The sequence below is a fragment of the Amblyomma americanum genome, chromosome 9 (assembly GCF_052857255.1).
Source record: "Amblyomma americanum isolate KBUSLIRL-KWMA chromosome 9, ASM5285725v1, whole genome shotgun sequence".
Lineage (NCBI taxonomy): Eukaryota > Metazoa > Arthropoda > Arachnida > Ixodida > Ixodidae > Amblyomma > Amblyomma americanum.
Window position 1 is genome coordinate 6477253 of NC_135505.1, and position 20621 is coordinate 6497873.

At 46.0% G+C, this 20621-nt stretch overlaps 1 pseudogene; it reads right to left on the reverse strand.

Annotated features, from left to right (window-relative positions):
* Positions 1–4922, reverse strand: part of LOC144105145 (uncharacterized) — a 124242-nt pseudogene extending 119320 nt beyond the window's left edge.
* Positions 4923–20621: the final 15699 nt, after the last annotated feature.

Below are 20621 nucleotides of genomic sequence, written 5' to 3' on the forward strand. Positions count from 1 at the left end.
ATCGGTCTTCGTGCGCGGTTGCGGGAAGTCTCGCACAGCGGCCACCTTTATTTCAGAGGGGCGGCGACGACCCTGTCCAATCACGTGACCGAGGTAGACAACCTCGGCCTGTGCTAATTGGCACTTGGGAGCCTTGACTGTCAAGCCCGCTTCGCGCAGGCGGGTTAGCACTGCCCGCAAGTGTGCCATATGCTCAGACCAGGAGGCGGAGAATATCGCTACGTCGTCTAAATACGGTAAAGCGAATTCTTCCTGTCCCCGCAACACTTTGTCCATGAGGCTTGAAAAGCAGTATGGCGCGTTCTTCAAACCAAAACTCAAAACTTTAGGACGGAATGTTCCCATTGGTGAAATGAACGCCGCATACCTACTAGCCTCTTCTGTAAGTGGAACCTGCCAATAACCCCTGACAAGATCTAGGGTGGAAATAAACTGAGCGCTACTAACTTTCTCAAGGCGCTCCTCGATGTTAGGGATCGGATAAATTTGATCCTTAGTAATGGAATTAAGCCTGCGGTAGTCGACGCAAGGACGAGGTTCCTTGCCCGGTACCTCAACTAAAATCAAAGGGGAGGTATAATCACTCTCACCCGCCTCAATAACACCGAGCTGTAGCATTTTCTTTACCTCAGCCTCCATAATATCGCGCTGGCGGGGTGACACCCGGTACGCCTTGGATCGTACTGGCTCTGGCGAGGTAAGTTCTATATCATGAGTAAGGACAGAAGTCCTACCAGGCCTCTCAGAGAACTGACCTTGAAACTCTTGTAAGAGTTGGTGTAGTTCGGTTTTCTGCTCAGGAGACAGCGGTGCTTTAATGATTAAGTCACTAATGACCTGATCAGTGTCTTCCCTGTTCGTCACTGAGCCTAGTCCCGGAAGTTCGACTGGAAGCTCTTCTAACTTTCCCGTGTCGGGCATTTCCTCTCCAGTACCTGGTGCCTTCAATGCTACAGGCTCAATTTTATCCAGTTCTGACGTGCTCGGAATATCAGCTTGCTGCGCCTCCGACCCTTTCTCATTGTTCGACAACGTCGGCCCCGCAACTACCGCCTTTGCAGCGAGCTCCCGAACTCTCGATCTGGTTAAGGCCTGAACGCTAGCCTCACCAAACAAAAGCCCCTTCTCGCGCAGGAGGTGATCGGACCTGTTCGAAAAAAGGTACGGGTACTGGGGGGGCAGCCTAGATGACACTACGGCCTCCGTCTCAAGTGCTCCGAAAGGTCCTTCAATAAGCACTTTTGCTACGGGCAGACACACGCTATGAGCTTCCACTGCTTGCTTGATCCATGCGCACTCGCCCGTGAACATATCGGGTTCTACGTAAGAGGGGTGAACTACATCCATTGTAGCTGCGGAATCACGAAGCACTCGGCACTCTTTCCCGTTCACGAGGAAGTCTCGCATGTAAGGCTCGAGAAGCTTCATGTTCTCGTCAGTGCTACATAATGACAAACACACGACTTCTCTTTTTGTTTCTGGACACTGCGCCGAAAAGTGACCCGGCTTCTGGCACGTATAACACACGCGCGCTTGCCTCCTCTCGAACCGCTTTCTGCGTTCGGCTTCGGCTGCCGCCGTCTCCTTACGTTCGGTCGGACTGCTTTCACTCGCATCCGCACTACGCGTGTCCCCCCTTGCTCTCATGGGTGTGAACTTCGGCCTCTCAGACTTGGAGCCAAATTCACCCTTTTGACCGTCCTTAGCTCCGCGAGCCCGACGCGTCACAAACTCCTCGGCTAGCTCGGCGGCTTTAGCCACTGTACTAACGTCTGGCCTATCCAAGACCCAGTACCGCACGTTCTCAGGTAACCGACTATAAAACTGTTCCAGCCCGAAACACTGCAGAATTTTCTCGTGGTCACCAAACGCTTTCTCTTCTTTGAGCCACTCCTGCATGTTTGACATAAGCCTGTAGGCAAACTCTGTATATGACTCATTTCTGCCTTTTTCATTTTCCCGAAACTTCCGACGGAACGCCTCCGCTGACAGCCTGTACTTTTTTAGCAGACTCGATTTCACTTTGTCGAAATCCTCTGCCTCCTCTCTCTTCAAGCGAGCGACTACGTCGGCCGCCTCGCCGGGTAACAAAGTGAGCAAGCGCTGTGGCCACGTTTCCCGAGAGAACCCCTGCTTCTCGCACGTTCGCTCAAAGTTAACCAGGAACAAACCAATGTCCTCTCCAAGCTTAAACGGCCGCATCAGGTCAGTCATTTTGAACGATACTCGTTCTCCTGCACCGTGTGCCTGACTTCCATTACGAGCGCGTTCCATCTCTACCTCGAGACGCTTCATTTCCAAAGCGTGTTGACGGTCGCGCTCTTCTTTCTCTTTATCTTTTTGCTCTTTACGTTCGCGCTCCTCTTTCTCTTTTTGTTCTTTACGTTCGCGCTCGTCTTTTTCTTTTTGTTCCCTCTCCTCAATGGTCTCAAGGCATTCCGACAGCTCGTCATCCTCAGCCTCCAACTCAAGAATAGCCCTCAGCAGTTCTGGTTTTCTGAGTTTGTCTGAGACATCCAGACCCAACTCTCTTGCAAGCTCCAGCAATTTCGGTTTGCGCAACGACTTCAAATCCATGGCTGCTCCGAATGCTGCTTTCTCTACTGCCTACTATTGTCTTGCCGCAAACTAACCCGGCAGCAACGACAACCACAATTACCAGCTCTGTTTCTGACACTAACAAAAGCCTGGCAAAACTCAGAAGAAGAAAGTCCCGCACTCACCAAACCTCGCAGCCAAGAATTCAGCGCAGTCGTTCCGCTGCAGGCAACCAGTCATCACACAGGGCTCGTTGCACTGCTCCCGGATGGTCGTTGTGCTGCTCAGCATACAGTTGAACGCATATCTTCGCTGCTGGCCTCCGTTGTCGGGATCTCACCGCTGGCAACCAGTTGTTGCATCTGGGTTGCAAGCCCCAAGGGTAGCGTTGGCCTGGCGGCCTGGGGCAAAGCAGGAAACATCCGAAGGTCCCGGCAAAGGATGAGTCGACTGGCAACAGAACAACTTGTTTATTCTGGCATCGCAAAAGAGCAGCCGGTCAGGGCGACCACGTTACTCGCAGGAAGAAATCGAAGTCTCTCGTTGGCGTCCGGGGCAGCTCTCTTTATATACCCTCGGAGTCGAGGGCAAGAAGGAGCGGCTTGGGATGAGTCGCACAAGACGGCGACGCATGAACATGTTCAGGCGTGACGGGCGCGTCCGCCAGGCCGGCGCCGGTCAGAACTCCTCGCCTCCCAGTTGGGGGGAGCTCCTCTCCCCGGCTGCCGCGCTTTGACAAGCGTGGGCAAAACATGCACACACACACACACGCACGCACGACGACACGTGGCACTGAAACCTGCCTGGACGCGCTTGGCGGGAGGCGTTGCGGCCGCGATGAACGAAGCCGCGGCGTCCGTTGCATCCGCGCCGGCTATACCGCGCGTCGAAGGCGAGACGTAACATCGCGCACTCGCACCGCCGAGTGCGCGAGCGGTCATCAGGAATGGCCCTTTCTTACACTCACGAACTACTATACCTTAAACTTTCTCTACTGAATCTTAACGAATCGGTTTTTAATTCGATATGCAGCTTTCTCACTAATCGACAGCAGTTCGTTTGTGCTAATAAATTTTCTCTTCGTATTCCTCTGTTAAATCTGAGGTACATCAGGGCACCGTCTTGGGCCCCTTCTTTTTCTCGTATATATTAATGATTTGCCTGCTAACATATGTTCTGACATTCACATTGTGACGTTCCTTGTGTGTGCTACGAGGGTCCGCGTTCGACGGCGCGGCGTAGACGGAGCCCCCAGTGGCGGCGAAAGCACTCAAGGGAAAACAATTCAGCTGGAAGAGAGGAGAACGGCGACAGCCGGTCTCGTTTTGGAAGCAGCCAGCAGACATGTTTCTACTGTATATGGCTGCAAGCAACTTGAGTGGGATTGCTTTCGGGCCTGCCGCCGTGGACCGCACGGAGACGATCCAGGTGACAGCGGCATCATCAATTACCGAGGCATACTCGTTGAGAGTGAACAACCAGAACGAAGGGGTTTAAGCACAACCGGACCCCCTTTCCATAGTGTCGGCACGAGTCGAACGCCGCCGCCGCCGCAGGGAGACGGGCGTTATCTTCCCCAATTGCTCTGGCCGTGCCGGGGACAATAGGGCCTCGTTTCGGCGGGCCTGGCCCCGTGGCAAGACGGCGGGCATCATCAATCAACCCTCCCGAGCACATCCCAGGACAAGGGACCACTTTCCCGGCCTTTTAGTGACCTCGCGTTCCGGCTTTGAGGGGCGAGTGTCATTTGATGGAGTACGGAGTTCGGTGACCCGCGGGAACCAACAGCGGGCCAGAGCGCGCCTTACCACAGCCGACGCTACCTCGACGACAACCTTCTTTCCCTCGGACTCAACACATGAGGGGGGGGCGAGACCATAAGTGCGGTGGCGTGTTTGTGCGCCCAAGTGAAAGCCCTAGCCCCCCCCCCCCCCCACTCCGGCGTGGGCGTCCTCACCCTAGGGAGTGTGGGGATAAGAGGATATAAAAATCGACAAGGAGTACCGAAGAAGAAACGCTCAGGACGACATCGTTCGCCAAGGGGGCCTTCAGCGCCGAAGCCCGACGGCGTGCAGCTTCTTCCAGCAACCGTTCGAGCTCAACTCCGGAGCCCCTCCATCGTCCCCATGAAGTCGTCGGCACGTAAGCTCGGACGCCCCAGCCTCTGATTCATAATCATGTATAATTATTGAATATATCTGTTTGTTTAAAATGAGCTATACGGTGTCTCTTTGCCTCTCCGTCCCGTGTGGACCTGCGCATTATGGGGGGTCATCACAACATGTTCGCTGTTGATTTCGTTATCTACCAGCCTATAGTTAACAGCGATGACATTTTTCTTCTTCAGTCTGACATTCAGCACGTACTAGCTTGGTGTAATACATAGTTAATGTCCTGAAATGTGAAAAAAACATCTCTGCTATCACTCTACCAACGTCATTCACAACCATCTTAAAGATATGTAATCGGGAATGCAGAAGTTGTTTCATTATCAGCTTACAAGTATTTAGCCTCCATTTTCACCTGCTCTAAATTGGTATTTTGATATATCTAATGTTACTAAAGTCTAATCGCGTCCGTGGCTACTTTGGACGAACCCTGCGACTAGCACCCCCCTCAGTGAAATCCCTTGCGTATTTAACACTTATCGTCCCAAATTAGAATATGCATGCGCGATCTGGGACCCACATCAAGATAGCCTTTCCACGACTCCCGATTCTGTGCAAAATCGCTCAGCCCGTTCCGTTTTCTCAGCCCATTCTTATCCTGTAAGCGTAAGTGTAACTGAACTCAAACGCAATGCTCATCTCACAACTTCAGCGAACCGCCGAAAAATTTCCAGACTGACTGTTTCATAAATTCCATTATCATCCATTTCTGAACTCCATTATCAGCCCTGCACATCGCAACCCCAATCGCACAAAACACGGGAAGGCCGTCAACCCTTCCCCTGCAGGCACTTCTGCGCATCTATCATCATTTTTCGTTCATACAGCAAGGGACTGGAATGACCTGCCAAACGCCATCGCGAATCAAATTGACTCATCGCCATTCTGATCGTCATGTAATACCCCTTCAATGGGAAGCTTGAGGTACTAATAAACAAATAAATAAATAAATAAATAAAAAACTTAACCCCTGTCCAGATGGTTGTTCTTCAGGAAACCTACGCGTCCAATTTATAATTAAGGCCCCTGATAGTATGGCGAAAGCCTTTTTTTTCTCATGAGTGACGTGGACGGAAGCCGTCGACCTTTCTCTTCTCATGAGTGACGTGAACAGAAGCTGTCGACATAGGCTGTCCACAAAAATGTCCACACAAACTGACAATCATAAATTGAATGGTAATTAGAATAACATGTCAAAGTTGATTAAACAACATATATGTAATGATCGTGGTTATAGTAGATAATCTTTACCATCAGGGCAAAGGCCTCTAATGTCTCTCCAATTAACCCTGTCAGCAGAGCTTTAATAAGGGCTCGTTGATTATTAATAATAATAATAATAATAATAATAATAATAATAATAATAATAATAATAATAATAATAATAATAATATTATTATTATTATTATTATTATTATTATTATTATTATTATTATTATTATTATTATTATTATTATTATTATTATTATTATTATTATTATTATTATTATTATTATTATTATTATTATTATTATTATTATTATTATTATTATTATTATTATAGGGAGTGCTTAACTTCATAACGGACAAAACGAACGATACAACCCGAGACCCGGAGCGCAGACTATCAACTGATTTTATTTTCAAAGGGGCTCATATTTATACACACCTGATAGTGGGAAAAAAGAAAACACAGACAAAAAGCTACAAACAGGCAAAAAATCAAAACAAGCAAGATATAATCCGGAAGTGGCTCGACCTTTTCGCACAAGTCATGCCTCACCATCTTAATCAATCAATCAATCAATCATTTTTTATTCAAGACAATAATACAAGACTATTGTCTTGGGGGACGTGACAAAAGGCGGAAAAGTGCCTGACGAGGTCACGCCACCCTGTGGCAAGCAGCGGTTTGACACTCATGCAGAGTTTCAACAGAGTTTACATGCAGAGAAATGTCTTAGATGAAACTGTATCCCCCAACCCCCTTATTATATATATATTTTTTTTTTACAGTGCAAGAATATGTACAGGAAACAGAGTACAAGAATAAGTGCAGCAACTTCTGCTAGCAATACATGTTAACAAAACACTTCCAAACATAAAATACATGTAAACTATCGAACTTGAAGCACATGGAACATAAAATTGAAAACAAGAAGAAAAACATGAAAACATAACACACTAGTCTTCCGTTGAGAATAATCCCTTGAGTGTTTTCTTAAACCTGCTTAATGAAAGATTTTCAGTTAATAGGTCGTGAATGACGGGATAGTTGTTTAATAAATCTGCTATCTGACAGCTTAATCTTAAGCTTAAGCTTAAGCTGTCAAAATAGATTTTCTTTTTTGGTCAAAGCTACACACGGGTCGTTTACGTACCCCCCGATGCTTTTGCCTGAAGCCATACAAAAAGCATCCTACAGAAAGGCTTTTTCATTTTCCTGTGCTGCCACCTCGCGTACAACGCTTGAAGCTCACTGGAAGGGTACTGTGCGCCCAACCCGGTCGGACTGAGTGCCGCTGCGGAGCACGTTTTGTTGGAATCTGTCAACGATGGCGTGTCCTGGGCAGCACCTGCTGTCTGGAGGATTTATAGGATTTACTGATGGCTGGGTGCGAAGTCCGAGGCAGGCTTCTGCGCCCAACGAAGAGCAAATTCTTCAGTATCACCGATCAACCGGCATGCGATGCGAACGCCAGCTGAGCAAGGGCCGCCGCTTCAAAGATGAAGGCTACATTCGGAACATAATGGTCAATGAAATATCCCCCATCAGTGAGGTTGGCGTTTTCCGCTGTATATGTCTGCCATCCATGTAAGGTGGATACTAACTACATCGTGCACGCCGTAGCACAGAAAACAACTGGGGACAACAGTTTTCACAAGCAATCGTTGTGCTCAAGCGCTGCAGAATAGCTACACAAGCTATAAAAACACGAGCGTACTCGCAACATGACAGCTCTCCTAGCATTTCAATTTATTTTCCCACAGCACACCGCTGCATAGGTTAAACAAACATGCGCGTTCATAAAGACGAGCGCGAGAGGCGCACATTGAGCCAATACGGCGATAGCACGCAGAGCTCTTCATCTTGGATATGATGCGAGCACACGCATAACGCACCTTCTTCTTATGCCTCTTAATACGTGGCACATACCCACACGGGGGGATTGGCCAAGGTGTAGTGGCATAAACAAGAAAATTTACTTAGGAGATTATGACAAAATTTTAGCACCATGCGTGAATGCTCTCGTAGCTTCTTTTTCGTTGTCCGCCCCATCGCGCGTTGAAAGCGGCTCACAGCACTTGCCCATTCGGCCTTCTTGCTTGAGAAAGCAAAAAGCGTCGGAACGAAGTCTGAGTGCTGCGGTGACATTTGAGGCCTTCCTGCCCATGAATAAAACATTTCGTGATAGTCTGCACACGCAAACACAGTACCTCATACGTTCCTGTCAGAAAGTATTTCCCATACAGTCTTGACGTGCTTGACGGTGCACAAGGGCGGCCACGATCGTCGAGCCGGCGAACTGCTTTTATCCACGCTTCGCGTCGAAGGCGGTCCCGAGAAGCGTTCGGAAAGGGAAAAAATACGTTTGCTTCCCTTGACATATTGGGCATTGCAGCCGCATGCAACACATGTCGTAGGCATCGCCAAATGCGTCGCGTGAACGCCCGGCGGCTGCAGCGACGCACCCCACGTAGGAAGCCGGTTTGTTTACACTTCCACAGACGGTCTCCAGTGGAGCGGGCGACACTTCCAATAGACGTTTTCAGTGTTTGCAAACAAACCGCGCTCGATGCTGATTGGTTGCCCTCCGGCAACTTCCGGCAGTGCCTTTTCAAGGAGTGTGCGACGCGAGACCAGTGTGTCGGTGATTCTGTGTGCTGCTTTGGGCTGATTCTGAATGCTGAATATAATTATCGACATGTCGAGCGGCTACTTTAAGGCACTCAACACCGAAGCGAGGAATCAGTATCTCCAGAAGCTTGTCTTTCGAAGCGCAGAGCTGCCCGACCCGCTGGACGATGATGTGGTGCGCTTCTCGTTTTCGTCCGGCTCCAAAAACCTTCCGCCAGTCACTGCCGGGGACATTTTTGTTTATCTTGTGGAAGGTGTGTGTTTTTACACAAGACAGCAGTTTAAAAATTACAAGATCACAGAAGCTTACAATGCATTTTTCAGCGGGAAAGTGAAGTCTCTTGCATCATTCAAGACCGGCAAGCGTGGGGAAGGCATCGTCGTCGTAGTGGCAACTGTAGAAGCTAGCCAAGCTTTGTCGAAAACATATCGCCCATGGTGCGTTGTTAACGACGACGGAACAGTAGTCAGCGCTCACTGCACCTGCATGGCTGTGTAAGTAAACGATAATCGCAAAGGCAACCTTAACTGCTTGCATGTGTTAACCTTTGTAGAGCGCTCGTGCGATTTACTGTGAAGCTAAATAATCGGAACTGTTCTAGGAAATAACCTCCTGTCTTTCCTTCCTGTCGTCTCACCATTATTTCCTTCTGTCCTCTTGCTGTCCCTGTTTTCCGTCAGCCATAGCTCGCGTGTCGCAAGTGCAGATGGGAATTACCGCGGCTGCCGGCAGTCATTTCCTTTCGTATGTGTTGCGAAAAATAAATAACCGTTACAGAGAGACAACGGTTGAAGCTGCTTTCAGGGCAATGCGCATAACAAACAAGGGAGTTGAGGGACTCTGAAAGATGCCGCAGACAGCCCGATGCCAATGCACATTTTTAAACTGTCGTTGTTTGTGAGGAAACAACTGGTAATGAGCTGTTCGTAAAATGGTTATTTTTTATTTTTTATAGTTAATTTCCAGCTAGTAAACATGTGACATTAATTAGTTTCCCGCATTAACAAAAACCCTCTTTGTCATCCATTCATCAGATTTGTTTCTTTGGTTTTCAAACTCAAGCAAATGGCTTAGGCATAACAGCGGTGCAAAGCCCAGTATTGTGGCCATTAGCAGAGCAGGGGCGTTAATATTTGCCCATTTCTAATGCAGGACTGCACTCGACAAACTTTGCAATGGCTACTTGAATTATGGACTAGAACAGTCGTGCTGTTACACCACACCGCTGGAAACTTCATTAATGTGTTTACAGTGTAAATGTTAGCATTGAGTGTATGTGTACATAAACATAGTTTTCAACGATTGAGGGATGTTGGTACTCATCCTTTGCTTTGTTTAATGTCTTCCTTACAATGTTTTTTGGTAGTACTGTTAAGTTGTTGTGACTGAATTTCAGACTAGAAGAATGCTGCACTCACGTTGCTGCACTGCTGTTCAGTGTGGAGGCAAATGTGAAATATGGCCTGCACAATTCATCGCCAACTGATGTTGCGTGCAAGTGGATCGAGCTGCCAAGGATGAGCACAGAAAGCATGAACAGTTTAATTTTTTTCTTCTGCTATCCTGTCATGCCATGTAAGTCCTCATCGTAAACTGAGCAGTCAAAACTGGTGCAGGCGGCACCAGTCAGCGACATGATATTTTTCAAGCCGAAGACAGGTCAGCCAATGCCCCAACCTGTCCCTAGAGCCAAAAATAACGCACCAACCTGGACCGATCAGCAAGTTCACAGCTTCTTGCAGCAAGTCAAGGTAAAAAGAAAAAAGTCTTACTGAAGCACATACGGGCAGCTTGCACAAATTTACCTATGAGTTGTACCTTGATAAAGGTACAAGCAAATAGGGGCTTGTGTGTTCACTTTGCCACTTGTAATACAAGGAGAATGCATTTATACACTCCTGCTGTTCATTTTTTTCAGGTACTATTATAAATAAATGCTAAATGATGTTTGTGTTACTGTGTTACCTAGTTTACACTGCGTGCTATGAATATGCTTTAACATTTATTTTGCTTCCATGTCAACAGGCATTCGCACCAAACACTCTGCTGCTATCATCAGTAACAGACAGCGAAGACACATATTCTTCACCAGAAGCAGCTGTCCAAGAAGAGCAGTTCAGCGAGTCCCACTCGAGTGAACAAGTGCCACAGTTTCCGCTTCATTCCATATATGAAGGCATGGATGTACAAGCAGCTACAAAAGTGCAACTAACAGATGCATGTTTGAAGTTTGAAGTTTATTATAATTCTGGCAATACAAGATTGTCATGGCGCCGGAGCAAAAGGCGAGACTATACCCGCCTGACTAGGCCCCTGGCGCCACGAGCACAGCAGACAACAGTGCACAAAAAAATGTATACATATATGCACATATTACACACATATACATACTTATATATACAAAAGACACAGTTATACATACAATAAGTCAATGCAACTTAATAGGTATAAATAATGAAAATGAAGAAATAAAGATACAGAAAGGCCAAAAGCAAAGTGGGAATAAAAAGTCTTGCAACGCATGAAAAAAAAAACAGAAAATAAATTACAAAAAAACAATAGTCAATTGTTGGAAAAATACAGTTTTGATTTCTTTTTGAATATTGAAATGGTTGAGGAATCTTGCATGATATCAAATAAAGCATGCTCACTATTAAGTAAATTAGGAATCTGCCACGGTAAAAGCTGATTGCCGTAGTTTGTTCTAGTTTTAACCTTAATAAAGTTTCTAGCTCTTAAGGTGTAGTTAGTTGTGGTATTAGTATATATAGAAAAAAAGTTATCACGATTACTTATGAATTCTAAAAATGCTTTCTCGGATAACTTTTGTATAAATAGATTAGTGACACTCAAAATATTGTCCTGGTTAAAGTACTCAGAGGTATGTTCGTACATCGAGAGGTTATGAATAATACGAAGACACTTTTTCTGCATTCGGAATAGAGTTTCCAAGTTAGCTCTAGAAGTGACACCCTAGATAAGTAGACAATAGTGTAATCTAGAATGAATAGTAGAAAAGTATAACTGACGTTTAAGTTTTAAAGGTAACAGCGTGCGATGCTTATTGAGCATGCCAATTAATTGTGCTATGCTACGTTTAATGTGACTTAAGTGATGCGTCCACCGTAGATTTTCATGGAAGAATACACCCAAGAACTTGTACTGGGAAACCCTTTCAAGTGGTTGAGATTGAAATATTAAAGAAGATGCGAAATTAACTGGCTTAATAATAGGAGTAAAAACAATATACTTAGTTTTTTTTAACATTTAGGCTCAACTGACTAGCCGATAACCATGCTGAAAGGGAATCTAACCAGTTGCTAATAAGAGAAATTAGAGTAGAGATGTTATCAGAGGAAAAAAAAAACGTTTGTATCATCGGAATATAACACAATATCGGGTGTTTCTGGTATAGCCACGATATCATTGATATAAAGCAGGAAAATCGTAGGACCTCTAATAGAACCCTGCGGAACGCCGTACCTATGTCTGCTAAATCTGATTTTATGCTGTTGATTTCCACAAATTGGGAGCGGTGTGATAGATAGCTACGCAATAAGTCTAAAGCAGTGCCTCTAATTCCATAAAAGGGTAATTTGGAAAAAAGTATGTCATGTTTAATTGAATCAAATGCTTTATTAAAGTCTAAAAATAAGCCTATTGTGTATTGTTGGTTTTCTATATTGGCAACAATTTTATCACGTATTTCAAGTAACGCAGATTCAGTGGATTTACCCCTTTGAAAACCAAACTGATTCGGGGATATAAGGTTATGTTTTTGCATGTGTCCAGTTATTCTGGAATTTAGGGCTTTTTCAATAATTTTAGAAAAAACTGGAACTATGGTTATCGGCCGGAAATTAGTAATGCAATCAGTTGCGCCACCTTTATGGAAGACAACGATCCTAGCAATTTTCATGTTATCCGGAAATGTGCCTGTAGAAAACACAATATTTGTTATGTCACAAAGAACACTGCATAATAAATCCGCGACTGCTTTAATCGGTGCTACTTTAATACCGTCATAACCACAAGAAGAGCTGTTCTTTTAAATTGCTAATAACGTGTGCTATTTCTGTGATATTATATTTCTGTGTGTGCAGTGATATTGAAAAAGCAACACGTGGGCAGTCAAAATCATTGACGTGGGCGCAAGAGCGAAAGGGACGCATAACAGCATCATTAATGCTCGAATAAATGGCAGCGGAAAGTAAACGAAGACATCGAAGAAACACACAGACGAGGACGATGCTGCACTGACAACTGAACGTTTATTGGAAAGGCCGCATATTTATACTTAGAGACCAGCCAGTGCTTCGAATGATATCTTATCAATTCCTGCTTGCATCCCGGCACAGATATTTCACTTCTTTTTTCGATAGGCCAACCGATGGCGTGCTGACGCATTGCTCTCCGGATTCACGGATGGCCCAGGCTTCCAGGATTTCTCTTGTCAGCTTGTCATTGCTCTTTTTCACTACCTGCACGTGGTGAAGGTCAGCAGGGCTTGTTTGTTTTTTGCAAGTTTCGCAATCTCTGCAGTGTATCGCAAGGTTGGTGCCAGACTTGCCTGCTATGGCTGTTGCGTGCTCTCTTGCTCTATCGTTGACGCATCTCTCTCCCAGTTTGGCCTATGTAATGCTTCCCGCAGAATAGAGGGATACGATAAACGATGCCCTGAAAGCACTGAGAATACCTCGTTCTGTGTCCGATTTGGCAATCAGATTTGTTTTTCTGCCCATTCACTCGCGCGCACATGCTTTTCGCCTTGTTTGGCGCCGTGGGAATGATCTTGATGTTGTGCTTCCTCCCGATCTTTTTGAGATTGTGGGTCAGCCTATGAACGTAGGGAATAACGGAAAACTTCTTTCTTTGAGTCGATGCTTCAGGGGCACTTTCCTTTTCCCTGCCAAGCTTCTTCGGCAGCACGAGGTCTTCTGCTATGCTGCAGAGCAACGCCAAAGGATATCCGGCTTCCTGAAGCCTAGCAACTTGCCTCTGAAGGCCCTGGCTCATCTGGTGTGGACACGACTTCTTTAGAGCAGATTGCAATGCTGCCCTCACAATTCCTCTTTTGACCGTCTTAGAGTGGTTAGAGCTGAAAGGAAGAAACTGCTTCTTTGCTCGAGGCTGGTATGTCCAACATAGGTGCCGCGGCGAGAACTCAAGGCGTATGTCTACGAAGCGTAGGACGCCGTGCTCAGGAAGCTCCCATGTGAACTTGAGCCCTGGACAGCTATTCTGAAAGGTGGTCAGTGTGTTGTCTTTTAGGGTGTCCGTGTCCTTTTTTTTCTGCTCCCATAGCACCAAGTAGTCGTCGACGTACCGGACGATCCCCACGATGCGTCTGTCCTTGGTGGCTTCCTGAATTCTTTTGTCGCAGGCCGCGAGGTACAGATAACTCAGGGCTGGAGCGACTCTGGACCCGATGCACACTCCACTCTTCTGAATGTACAGGGTGTCTTCATGGGAAGCGATGGTAGACATAAGGTAGGCTCCCAACAGCTGCAGGAAGGAGTCCAGTGAAACTCCAGCGGCGTTTTGAAACGACACAGCTCCCTGCTTTTCTATAGTGTCTCGTAGAACACTCATCAATTCATCATGTGGGATGGAATAGTACATATCTTCAATGTCGAGTTAAAATCCATAAGAGATGTTCCAGTTGTTACTCTATCTCAGAGATTAGCTCTTCAGAGTTCTTGATTTTAAAGGGGTCATCCACGTTTACGTTGCTTAGTTGCTTGGCAAGATAAGCCGAAAGAAGCATCTGCCAAGTGTGTGCTTCTGACAGAATCGCCCGGAAAGGGATCCCAACTTTGTGCGTTTCGGCACTGAAAAACACGGACAGGGTGCTTTGTCTTGTCGCTTTTACCTTGAGGTGGAGCGGCCCTAAGTTGGCGATTTCGAGCATCGATAAAACCTTCTTTTTTTCTGTTGTGAGACGCTTTTTGTGTGCTTCACGAAAGTTCTTCTTCATGGCATCAAAGGCTCTCGTTTTGTAGCTGCAGGAATCCAACACCACAAAACTCCCTTCTTTATCCGCAAGGCACAGCTTCAAGTTTTTCCCTTTTAGTTCCTTTATGACTGGTTCGAAACTTTTCTTGCGTCGTTCACCTGCATTTGACCGACATAAAATGTCAATTCCTTCAGCCACAATTCGGCTGGCGTCTTCATCATCCGCTTTGGCGGCGACATGTCTAACGATGGCGAGCTTCCCTGCAGCGTCAAGTTTAGGTGGAAGCGCGAACTTAGGTCCGTGTTCCAACACGTCATTGGTTAAAGATGATAACTGGACGTTCCCGACGGTGACCACGGGTTTTTTTCTTATTTGGACGCGTGTTCTCTGCTTCTCTGTGCAAGCCTTTACAAATGGGAGGAACCACACATTCCACATATGCTCGGTGCAAAATCGAGTGGAAGCGGAATAGTGTCGAAACGAGGTTTCGTCCGAGGCTCTCACCTTGAGAAATTCGTTGAACAGACGAATCTGCCTCCATACTTCTGAACGTAGTATCCCCATCATCTTTCTTGCATTCCCTTGTGTGGGCGAGATCATCCCGAAGAAGGCTCTTAGTTCGTGAGTCAGAAAATTGTTCTGAAGGCAGCGTGACCACATACGGGCCCGGCAGGGCTGACCCACAATCTCAAAAAGATCGGGAAGAAGCACAACATCAAGATCATTCCCACGGCGCCAAACAAGGCGAAAAGCATGTGCGCGCGAGTGAATGGGCAAAAAAAACAAATCCGATTGCCAAATCGGACACAGAACGAGGTATTCCCAGTGCATTCAGGGCATCGTTTATCGTATCCCTCTATTCTGCAGGAAGCATTACATAGGCCAAACAGGGAGATGCGTCAACGATAGAGCAAGAGAGCACGCAACAGCCATAGCAGGCAAGTCTGGCCCCAACCTTGCGATACACTGCAGAGATTGCGAAACTTTCAAAAAACAAACAAGCCCTGCTGACCTTCACCACGTGCAGGTAGTGAAAAAGAGCAAAGACAAGCTGACAAGAGAAATCCTGGAAGCCTGGGCCATCCGTGAATCCGGAGAGCAATGCGTCAGCACGCCATCGGTTGGCCTATCGAAAAAAGAAGTGAGATATCTGTGCCGGGATGCAAGCAGGAATTGATAAGATATCATTCGAAGCACTGGCTGGTCTCTAAGTATAAATATGTGGCCTTTCCAATAAACGTTCAGTTGTCAGTGCAGCATCGTCCTCGTCTGTGTGTTTCTTCGATGTCTTCGTTTACTTTCCGCTGCCATTTATTCGATCATGCACCAACTAGCTCAACAATCCACCTTATTAGCCTTAATCTCCACAAACTTGAGCCTTTCTACTTGTTACCCGCATCAAATGGAACCACAACACCTGTGCCAATACATAGCCCTCTTCACCTGCCGGGTCCGTATGTTGTCACGCTGCCTTCAGAACAATTTTCTGGCTCACGAACTAAGAGCCTTCTTCGGGATGATCTCGCCCACACAAGGGAATGCAAGAAAGATGATGAGGATACTACGTTCAGAAGTATGGAGGCAGATGCGTCTGTTCAACGAATTTCTCAAGGTGAGAGCCTCGGACGAAACCTCGTTTCGACACTATTCCGCTTCCACACGATTTTGCACCGAGCATATGTGGAATGTGTGGTTCCTCCCATTTGTAAAGGCTTGCACAGAGTAGCAGAGAACACGCGTCCAAATAAGAAAAAACCCCGTGGTCACCGTCGGCAACGTCCAGTTATCATCTTTAACCAATGACGTGTTGGAACACGGACCTAAGTTCGCGCTTCCACCTAAACTTGACGCTGCAGGGAAGCTCGCCTTCGTTAGACATGTCGTCGCCAAAGCGGATGATGAAGACGCCAGCCGAATTGTGGCTGAAGGAATTGACATTTTATGTCGGTCAAATGCAGGTGAACGACGCATGAAAAGTTTCGAACCATTCATAAAGGAACTGAAAGGAAAAAACTTGAAGCTGTGCCTTGCGGATAAAGAAGGGAGTTTTGTGGTGGTGGATTCCTGCAGCTACAAAAGGAGAGCCTTGGATGCCATGAAGAAGAAATTTCGTGAAGTACACAAAAAGCATCTCACAACAGCAAAAAAGAAGGTTTTATCGATGCTCGAAATCGCCAACTTACGGCCGCTCCACCTCAAGGTAAAAGCGACAAGACAAAGCACCCTGTCCGTGTTTTTCAGTGTCAAAACACACAAATTTGGGATCCCTTTCCGGGCGATTCTGTTAGAAGCACACACTTGGCAGATGCTTCTTTTGGCTTATCTTGCCAAGCAACTAAGCAACGTAAACGTGGATGACCCCTTTAGAATCAAGAACTCTGAAGAGCTAATCTCTGAGATAAAGAGTAACAACTGGAACATCTCTTATGGATTTTCACTCGACATTGAAGATATGTCCTATTCCATCCCACATGATGAATTGAGGAGTGTTCTACGAGACACTATAGAAAAGCAGGGAGCTGTGTCGTTTCAAAACGCCACTGGAGTTTCAGTGGACTCCTTCCTGGAGCTGTTGGGAGCCTACCCTATGTCTACCATCGCTTCCCATGAAGACACCCTGTACATTCAGAAGAGTGGAGTGTGCATCGGGTCCAGAGTCGCTCCAGCCCTGAGTGATCTGTACCTCGCGGCCTGCGACAAAATAATTCAGGAAGCAACCAAGGAAAGACGCATCGTGGGGATCGTCCGGTACGTCGACGACTACTTGGTGCTATGGGAGCAGAAAAAAAAGGACACGGACACCCTAAAAGACAACACACTGACCACCTTTCAGAATAGCTGTCCAGGGCTCAAGTTCACATGGGAGCTTCCTGAGCACGGCGTCCTACGCTTCTTAGACATACGCCTTCAGCTCTCGCCGCGGCACCTATGTTGGACATACCAGCCTCGAGCAAAGAAGCAGTTTCTTCCTTTCAGCTCTAACCACTCTAAGACGGTCAAAAGAGGAATTGTGAGGGCAGCATTGCAATCTGCTCTAAAGAAGTCGTGTCCACACCAGATAAGCCAGGGCCTTCAGAGGCAAGTTGCTAGGCTTCAGGAAGCCGGATATCCTTTGGCGTTGCTCTGCAGCATAGCAGAAGACCTCGTGCTGCCGAAGAAGCTTGGCAGGGAAAAGGAAAGTGCCCCTGAAGCATCGACTCAAAGAAAGAAGTTTTCCGTTATTCCCTACGTTCATGGGCTGACCCACAATCTCAAAAAGATCGGGAAGAAGCACAACATCAAGATCATTCCCACGGCGCCAAACAAGGCGAAAAGCATGTGCGCGCGAGTGAATGGGCAGAAAAACAAATTCGATTGCCAAATCGGACACAGAACGAGGTATTCTCAGTGCTTTCAGGGCATCGTTTATCGTATCCCTCTATTCTGCGGGAAGCATTACATAGGCCAAACCGGGAGATGTGTCAACGATAGAGCAAGAGAGCACGCAACAGCCATAGCAGGCAAGTCTGGCACCAACCTTGCGATACACTGCAGAGATTGCGAAACTTGCAAAAAACAAACAAGCCCTGCTGACCTTGACCACGTGCAGGTAGTGAAAAAGAGCAAAGACAAGCTGACAAGAGAAATCCTGGAAGCCTGGGCCATCCGTGAATCCGGAGAGCAATGCGTCAGCACGACATCGGTTGGCCTATCGAAAAAAGAAGTGAGATATCTGTGCCGGGATGCAAGCAGGAATTGATAAGATATCATTCGAAGCACTGGCTGGTCTCTAAGAATAAATATGCGGCCTTTCCAATAAATGTTCAGTTGTCAGTGCAGCATCGTCCTCGTCGGTGTGTTTCTTCGATGTCTTCGTTTACTTTCCGCTGCCATTTATTCGATCATGCACCAACTAGCTCAACAATCCACCTTATTATCATTAATGCATCGTGCGGTATCTGCAGGAGTGGTGCAGATGAACTCGTCGCTGAGATTATGGGGTACGCAAAAGCACCACATAGTTTTAACCTTCGCTGGGGCTGTAAAATGGAGCCAAAAGCTAAACAAGCATTCTTGGCTCACGAATCAGCAGCACATCGACTTCCAGATCCACGAGCGTGGTTTGTGCATCATTGGGAAACAGCCATACCTGGCTGCATCTCCTGACATCATTGTATCTTGTACATGCTGTGAACAAGCTGTACTGGAGGTGAAGTGTCCTGCCTCTGTGAAAGGACAACCACTGAAATCTGCTTTAAAAAAGTTGCCTTATTTAAACGAATGCATGTAGGTAAGGAAGGAGCATGCCTACTACAATCAAGTGCAGGCACAAATGGCAGCAACGCAGCTCTCTAGAGCGTACATTGTGCTATTTACAGGCTGTGCTCTAACTGTGGAAGTTATTTCATTCGATGAGAGCTTCTGGTCTGTTGTGAAATCAAAAGCAGAAAGGTTGTTTTTTAAACACATTTTTCCTGAGCTGGAAAACATGAGCATCTTGAAACAAATGCAACCCGCTATGACGACATGCACCTGCCGAGGTGCCAAATCTGGCCGCGTTGTGGACTGCTCACAGTGCAACGACACTTTTCACCTCAAATGTGCAAAAAAACGCACTCCTGCATCCTGGGTTTGCATGAAATGCCAAACCAACAGTCATTCTCCTAGCAACTGAGTTGAAGTGCATATCCAGTCATAGGCAGACAATCTGACAAAATGGAAAACAAAATATTTTACTGTCAATGAGGAGAAATAACTGAATTACAGTTAAAAACTAATAATTAGCTATGAACAAACTCTGCTACATACAAAACTACTTATTTGCTTGGTTGCATCTGTCCTTTGTTAAAATTTGTAAGACATGGATCACTGTGTACTATCCTTCTACAGAACCTTATTTTTCTCTTGTGCTGCTTTGGTTTGAACCACCAAACATCTGTGACATTGGTCAGCTTAGGTCATGTGAAGCAAGGAGGAACTACATTATAGTAGCCATTTTTTAATAGCAGTCATTGCGGCTCTTGAGAAAGCCCGCTTTAGTGTTGTAATAAAAGTAAATGAAGCATCAGTACCAAAACTGACTTTTGATGTTAGTTATTGTATGGCTGCTCAAACTGAATTATGAGTGATTTATCTGTTGTAGACAGATGTCATCTGACGACACATGTGTACCAAGTTCTTGTGTACCTTTACAAGCATTAAAATACGCAACCAAAAATCGCATGCTTGCAGACATTAAGAAGCACAGTACAGATATAAGCAAAGGCATATGCTAATAACATTTTTGTTTACATGGTAGCATGGTTTCATTCCATACAACGAATGGTATCACTTCGCATTCAACTGTGCAGTGCTTATGCATGCAAAAAAAAGCCATAACACAGATACTCATGAAGAGTTTTCTGGCGGGCTAGTTGGTGCTTCTAGTTCATGATTAAACGGCGCGAAAGAAACGGGGACACAGAAAAGAAACACGCATACACAGAGCTCAGACTTCCAACTTTTATTCGAAAACGCTTCGAGCATTCCTTTTATAAGCACCACATCACTGCATGACACAGCCAGGGTTCCAACATAGCAGATAAGTTTAACAGTTGAGTACAGCAAATCTGGAGAACCAATCTAAAACCCCCGAAGTGTGTGCATGCCTAAACACCCTGGACCACTAGATAAAAGGAGAGAGGAAGGTTAAAAACTTGAAGGTGAAACAAAAATTCAAATAGAATGAAGCATGGAAACGGCCGAACCATTATTACGAGTGAAACTTATTAAGCAACAAGGATGAGACATGGAACGAACGGTGACAACTTATGAAGGTGCAAGCACTAAAAAGAGTAAGCAATAAAAGCGAGCCCATATGAATGATACAACACAGGATTAACAACAATTCTAAAACCATGAGACGAAGAGTGAAAAATGGAAGCAACTATAAACAAAGGTAAAGGCGATGCGAGGATGACAAAGGCTAAAACCAGGCTAAAATCTATGAAGGATGGAAACAAGAAACAGCAGTAAAAGTGCAGGGTTAAAAAGGACAGTTTAAAGTGTTGCTTTCTAAAAACGAGATTTCTTTATTCGAAAGCACAATGGACGGTGTGCTCACACAATTGTCCGCATTCCTTGCGATTAAGAAGGACTCGA